Source organism: Miscanthus floridulus, chromosome 19 (assembly GCF_019320115.1).
Source record: "Miscanthus floridulus cultivar M001 chromosome 19, ASM1932011v1, whole genome shotgun sequence".
NCBI classification, from domain to species: Eukaryota; Viridiplantae; Streptophyta; class Magnoliopsida; order Poales; family Poaceae; genus Miscanthus; species Miscanthus floridulus.
Window position 1 is genome coordinate 45371044 of NC_089598.1, and position 8053 is coordinate 45379096.

The 8053-nt window shown below is 41.4% G+C and overlaps 1 pseudogene; it reads right to left on the bottom strand.

The window, feature by feature from the left end:
• Positions 1-6975: 6975 nt before the first annotated feature.
• LOC136525969 (uncharacterized) lies at positions 6976-7830 on the bottom strand (annotated as a pseudogene).
• Positions 7831-8053: the final 223 nt, after the last annotated feature.

The following is an 8053-nucleotide window of genomic DNA, read 5'->3' on the forward strand; positions in this document are numbered from 1 at the left end:
ATTACCTGGAACTGCACCTATATCTAAGCGTCCATATAGAATGGGGGTTAATGAATTAGAGGAACATAACAAACAAATAATGGAGTTACAGGAGAAAGGTTTCATTCATCCTAGTTTGTCACCTTGGGGAGCACCAGTTATATTTGTTGACAAGAAGGATGGTACCCAGAGGATGTGTGTTGTTTATCTGTCACTAAATGAGGTTACTATCAAGAACAAGTACCCGCTACCTAGAATTGATGACTTGTTTGATCAGTTGAGAGGTGCTTGTGTTTTCTCTAAGATTAATCTTTGTTCTGGTTATCATCAGTTGAAGATTCATGCAACTGACATACCAAGATAACTTTTACTATGAGTTATGGTTTGTATGAGTACACTGTTATGTCCTTTGGTTTGACCAATGCACCTGCATACTTTATGTACTTGATGAATAAGGTGTTCATGGAGTTTTTGGATAAGTTTGTGGTGGTATTTATCGATGATATATTAGTATTCTCCAAAACATAAGAAGAGCACACTAAACATCTAAGGTTGGTCTTGTAGAAGCTTAGGGAACAAAAGTTGTATGCTAAGTGAAGCAAGTATGAGTTCTGGTTGAAGGAAGTTTCTTTCCTAGGCCATGTTGTCTCTAATGGTGGAATAGCAGTAGATCCAAGCAAGGTGAGAGATGTGTTGAACTAGAAACCACCAACCAATGTGGGAGAGATTCGTAGTTTCTTGGGATTGGCTGGATACTATAGAAGGTTCATAGAAGGGTTTTCTAAACTTGCCAAGCCTATGACAGCCCAATTGGGGGAAAATGCTAAGTTTGTGTGGTCCAAGAAGTGCTAGGCTAACTTTGAAGAATTGAAGAAGAGGTTGACTACCGCCCCAGTATTGATTTTGCTAGATTTGAGCAAGATTTTTTCTATCTATTGTGATGCATCTCATCAAGGTCTTGGATGTGTTCTTATGCAAGAAGGAAGAGTAGTGTCCTATGCATCCCGACAGTTGAGAAAGCATGAGCTAAACTATCCTACTCATGAATTGGAGTTAGCAGCAGTGGTTCATGCTCTGAAAATATGGAGGCACTATCTTATCGGACATAAGAGTGATATCTATATTGTTCACAAGAGTTTGAAGTACACTTTCACTCAGACGGATCTGAACTTGAGATAGCGTTGATGGTTAGAGTTGATTAAGGATTACGATCTGGATGTACACTATCATCCTGGAAAGGCAAATGTTGTTGCCGATGCTCTTAGCAGGAAGAGTAATGCCAATGCGGTGCAAGTGGCATCTATGTCAAGTGAGTTGTATGCTAAACTTAAGCAACTAAACTTGGGTTTTGTCACCAATGCAGTAGAGTTTGTGATAGTGCCTACATTGGAGCTAGAAATATGCAAGGGTCAGTTATAGGATAAGAGGTTAAAGGAAATCACGGAGAACATAATGATTGGTAAGGCACCAGGCACCAGGTTTCAGTATGGATGATAATGGAACTCTGTGGTTTGGGAAAACACTATATGTGCCTGAGAATAAGGCTATACGAGATGCAATTCTTCGTGAGGCACATGAGTCTGCTTACTCTATTCATCCTGAGAGTACCAAGATGTACTTGGATCTGAAGGATAAGTATTGGTGGTATGGAGTTAAGAGAGATATGGCTGAATATGTTGCTATATGTGATACATGTCAGAGAGTCAAAGCTAAACATCAAAGACCTACAGGATTATTACAACCAATGAAGATACCTAAGTGGAAGTAGTAAGAAGTTGGTATGGATTTCATTGTTGGGTTACCACGCACTCAGGGAGGTTATGATTCAATATGGGTGATAGTGGATCGGTTAACTAAAGTTGATTACTTTATACTGGTCAAGACTACTTATAATGGACCGAAGTTGGCCCAATTATATATGGAGAAGATAGTGTGTCTACATGGAGTTCCCAAGAAAATTGTGTCTGATCGGGGTACTCAATTTACATCTCATTTTTGGCAGCAAGTACATAGTTCGTTGGGAACAAAGTTGAATTTTAGTACGACATATCACCCTTAGACAGATGGACAAACTGAGAGGACTAATCAAATTTTAGAGGACATGTTGAGAGCTTGTGCGTTGCAGTACGGTATAAGTTGGGACAAGAGTTTGCCTTATGCAGAGTTCTCGTATAACAACAGTTATCAGAAGAGTCTCAATATGACACCTTTCGAAGCTTTGTATGGACGAAAGTGTAGAACCTCGTTGTTTTGGAATCAAACGGGAGAAACTCAAGTGTTTGGACCGGATGTTTTAAGAGACACAGAAGAGCAAGTAAGGATGATTAGAGATAATTTGAGAGTGGCACAATCTTGACAGAAGAGTTATGCTACCACTCGGAGGAGAGAATTGGTTTTCAAAATAGGGGATTATGTTTACCTAAAAGTATCACCAATGAAACATGTGAGAAGGTTTAACATGAAAGGAAAGTTAGCACCAAGGTAATTGGGCCTTTCAAGATTTTAGAGAGACATGGAGAAGTGGCCTATCAGTTGGAATTGCCTGAGAGTTTGTCAGGTGTACATGATGTGTTTCATGTGTTTGAATTAAAGAACTGTTTGCATGTTCCTAAGGAGTAGATACCGTTAGAGGAGCTTACAGTTAAGGAAGATCTCACCTATGAGGAATTTTCGGTAAAGATTTTGGAGATAGCAAAAAGGGTTACGAGGAGCCGAGTTATAAAGATGTGTAAGGTTCGGTAGAATCGGTATACAGAAGATGAGGCTACTTGGGAAAGAGAAGTGGATCTGAGGAAAACATACCCGCAGCTTTTTGAGTAAGCATCGTCGGAATCTCGAGGACGAGATTCATTTTAAGGGGGGTAGAATTGTAACACCCTAAAATTTACATGATTTTAAAATAGGAGAAAATGATTTAATTATGCATTTTGTGGGCATTTTAATTTAGAAAAATAAAAACTTTGTTAAAATTAAAATCAAATATAAGGTCTACATACATGTTTGTGCATTCATGCTGGTGCATATTTATTTTGTGATGCTTGGGTTTGATCAAAATTTGCAAAAGAATTTGAATTTGGTTGGAATTTGGATTTGAAAAAAAGAGAATTCTTCCTTCTTCTTCTAGCCTAGCTCAGCCTTGCCTTCTCCTCGCGGCCAAGTCACCCGCCGGCCCGGTTTCCCCTCCGCCGTAGTGGCCCAGCACAAGTTTTCCTTCAGCATGGCCCACTTTTCCCATGGCCCATCTCGTAGGCCAGCCCAGCAGCAGCCGCACTCGCACCATTCCCCTCTCCCCTACGTGTGTTGCTGATAGCCCAGCCCCACACGTTAGCGGCGCCTTCTTCCTCCCTGAGACGAGTCCGCATCGGACTCTACCGCCGCCACGCCTCGGTTCTTGGCGTGTGCTCCAAGTATTTCCCCACCATAAATACTGGCCGCACCATGCCACCTCCCTATTCTATTCTAGAACAGTAGCCACCTTCGCTCAAGCCACGGTGCCATGAAACCCTAGCGCTGCCATCGAGCTGTCAGCCTCGCTGAGCGCCGCGCCGTCTTCGTTCGCTATGACCACAGTAAACCGCCTTACTGAGTTTGCCCTCCCTTCCTCTTTCTCCCGGTGCCCTTGGTTTGCTTCCCCATGGTCCATAGGCCATGTTCTAAGTGCACCGCTCATCACCGGCCATGGCGCCGCCACCAGTTCGCCGCCGGCAGCCTTTCCTCGCTCCCATCTATTCTGAACCGTCCATCATCGATCCAACGGCTCAGATCACGTAATACCGATTCGGCAAGGAGATTTACAAAAGAGCCGCCGCAAGATTCTATGTTTTTAACCTATGGTCCAAAGTGTATTCCTAAAATACGTTTTGTTCTTTTGACAACATAGTTTCTTCGGTTAGATCCAAAATACGCTTTCAACTATTTATAGTTTTACCACTAAGCTTGTTTTAGCCCTAAAATCTTCGTTTTAACTCTGATTTGATCCGTTCAAGTTGCGTTAGATTCGTAATTGCGTAATCTACATGTTCATACTACTATTAGATATGTTTTCAACTTTTATAATTCAAGGTTAGATTTAATCTATTACTTTAATAAAGGAAATCTTGTTTAATTCATAACTTCTTTGTTTTATCTCTGATTTTTTTATCTTCGCGTTTGTGTGTTCATAGCGAGACGTAGATTTGTTTTACAAAATTTTTATCTTGATTTTATGCTGTTGGTGTACTGTTCTAATCTATATTCATTGTTTGCTATGCATGATTGCTTCTGGATGCTTGTATTTTGCTGTTATTATCGAGTATACACGGTGAGCAATTTATGGGTGATCAAGAGTACTACTTTGACGAGCAGGATAAGCAGGAATGCTTTGTTCAAGGCAAGTATAACATGGGATCATCCTTGTTTCCTATAAACTTTAATACATTTAACTCATATTGCATGTGTCACCTTGATAGGGATTCCCTAGAATTGAACTTATACCTTGTCTTCCATAGGATATGCATTGGGTAGCTTTGCTAGTGCTCAACTAAACCATGATCCTATAACTTGACTAATGGTATATGAAATAAATATTAAAACATGACTTTTTAGCAACTTGGAAACAGGGGGCTGATGTGTTTAGCTACTTTCTAAATGCTTTAGATTCCTCTCCCTAAGAACTTATCTATAAGTGATCATCCGGAACTTATAGTACAGCTGTGAGGGCCACATAGCTCTGGCTTTAGCTCAGTATGAGGACCTTTTCTAGCTTGTTAGTGGTTACCTTTAATGGTGTAAGAATGGCTTGACGAATAGGGTATAATACGGTCTCTGTTCCATTGTGTATAGGCTGCGAGTCATTGTGCCATCAGGAAGGGGAGCTCTATATCTGTTTGCCAAGTGAATCTAATATCCCTAACTTGTTAGATGAACCTTTAAAAGGCTTCATAGTGAACCCTGCCTACTCACCTTAGAAGGGTTTTGGGAGTAATTAACCTAGGCATATGGGTTTCACGACTCACAGTGAAAGTGTACAACCTCTGCAGAGTGTAAAACTGGTATATCAGCCGTGCTCACGGTCATGAGCAGCCTTGGAACCCTTATGGAATAGATGATCACTATTAATTATTCGTTTATGTTATTCATTATTCCTGTTTACATTGATCATGTGTTTCAATTGGGATTATGACAACTTGTTGCTACTCTTATGCTAAAATTGTGATAACTAAAAGCTAAATGTTGTTAAACCTGTGTCAAGCCTTTTGAGCCTCATGAACCCCATGTTACACTTGTTGAGTACGACACATACTTACACTTGTTTATTTTTATTATTTGGATAAAATCCTGGATGGGTAACAGATGGCTATGGTAGTGATGACTTTCCTGAGGATTACTAGACTTGTGGTCAACCAGTTGATGTCCCTGTGTTATGGAGTTTCCGCGAGAGATTTTTCTTTATACTTCTGTTATATTTATGTGAAGACTCTGTCTTATTATACGTGATGTAATAAACACTTGTGATGGTACTATCTATAATTTGTCGGCTTACGTGTGCGACTGATCTCTGGGTGCACATAAGATTATGCATCCCATTTTATCCTTAAAATTGGGTGTAACAATACTTAAAAGGGAGGCGATCCTGACAGGCCATGCATGGCCCGAGAGCTCCTTTGGCTACCTCCATGACCGGATCCATCAAGGAGGGTGCCGGATCCAACGACCATGGCCGGATCTATCGAGGAGGATGGCGACCATGGGGCATGACGGATTGTCACTCTAATATATCCAAGTAGTTTTGATACTCCTCTTCACCCTGACATTACGATCGCTGTTCTTATCAACATCTCCCTTCTTTGCATATCCGGTGGAAGGGGTTGGTGGCGTATGATGATCGAGGATGGGCTACTTCGGTGGCAAATGTCCCCACCTTTATTATTCCCATTAACGGTGACGACTTCCTAGAGGTGGGTGAGAACCCTCTCTTATTAGCATTTAGACAGTTTAGACAACTGACTGGACGCTTTAAATGGTTTGCACTGTTGCAATAGATATACATATAAAAATTATAATCTTTATGCAAATTTTTAAGTGCAATTTGAGGTGAAAACATAATTGCATAATTTGACATAGACAATAAACAATTGTACATATAGTCATACTCATAGTCATATAGACATCATTTAAATAACATAGAAATTTCCCTTCCACATATGCAAACGCAATTTCAACCATCCAAGAAGTTCATCGAGCAATCAAACTTTCACGGTTAATTGTCTAAACAGTTGTTTAAACACATGTTTTAGTGTTTACAGCCATTTAGCCACCGTTAATATGCCATGTTTAAACCCTTTTTTTTTAGTGACAAGAGACTAAACTACACATGAACCCATTGTTTATTGTTTAAACATGTGTAGGCAACTATTTAGACCCGTTTAGGTGAACACTAAAACTTTGTGTGATGCATGTGCTGTAACTATTCTAAACTATTATCTTAGAATGTAATTCTAGCACTATATCAAGTTAAAGTAGTATCTTAAAGTTTGATTAACTATAAAATATACCAATATTTTTATAATATCCCATAAGCATGATTAGATTTGTCATAAGATATATTTTGATGCTATACTTATTTTATATCATAATCATTAGTATCTTACCTATATATTTAGTCAAAATTTAGGTGCGTTAACGAAGAATGCATCTAGAGTTGTATTCTTTTGTGGACAGAGGTAATATGATGTAAGGTTGAATAGTACAACCGTACAAGAGATAAATGCTATTGCACATTAGCTGCTTTGCTACCTTTCTTCATTTAACAAACTAAAGATGCTCGTTGTGTAGTTATTTGAGCCTCTCCATTATATCTGTTTTTCAACTCGATGCTGAAATTATTCATTTCCTCAAAAAGGACACAAAGGTATATATATTTGTGCTTTGAATACCCTAATAATATAGTAACAAGAAGAGAAATTAAGCAGGCATGTCAATGCAAGAAGTAATTAACGCATGCATGCGCGAATAATTTTAGTTGTTTTCAGTTATAACAGGCAGCCCCTTGTTCTCAATGTCGTCGTACTTGGACGCTTTGATGCATGAGCAGCAGTTGCAGCAGGTGTTGTTGGCCTTTTTTTTGTTTCTGTTGTCTCTGCTTGTCCTCCTCCTTTCGCTCCCTCTCCTTGGCCACCTCAACTCTCTTTTTCATGTGTTCCGTCACCGGCAGCCACCCCTTTTTGGCCAGCCGGTATATCCACGGCGACATGAAGAGCACGATGAAGCACAGGGTCGGCAGCACCCTATAACAGTGGGCCGCCAGATGTAACATGAATGATTAATTGGGATCTCACAATGCAACGTGTGCATGCAGCAAGAGCTAGCTAATGGCGAGTACCTGGCGATGTAGACGACGCAGATGAAGAGGAAGCAGGTGAGCACGATGATGTAGATGGAGTTGGCCATGTTGCGGGTGGACCCGGCGATATAGGCGCCAACGAGGCTCATGAGGTCGACCATGGTGGTGAGGGTGAGCGCCGCCACCTTGGCCTCCGACATGTAGAACCGCTCGTTGAGGAGAAGGATGATGATGACCAGCGACGTCGCGAACGCCGTCGCGTTGAAGTAGTAGAAGGTCAGGTAGCGCTTCACGAAGGGCCCGTCGTGCAGCACCGGGTTGCCGGCCAAGTGCCCGTTGCTGTCCTGCCAGAATCCGCCGGGAGGGTTCAGCCCCGCCTGGTACGTCACCGACGCGGCCAGGGTGGCCAGCACGATCAGCCACCCACGCATCTCCTTGAGCCACTCCTTGTGCTCTGCTGCCGTTGTGACGCCATCGGAGAAGATCACCGGCACCTCCGCGCCGGGGACTGTTTGCCGATCGTTGGACATATTGGTCGGTGTGCTAGTTCACCACGAGGTAGTAGCCTAATATATATTTATTGGATTGGAGATATATATAACCAGTAAAGTACTTGGCATTTAGCTTGCAAGCATGCCTTTACCTTTACCACGATTGCTAGCTCATCCATATTCCCGTTTCATGTGATTCAGCTGTTGGCAGGTCTCTTGCCGAATGGTGAAGCTAGGTACAATAATGCTACTTGAGCTTTTC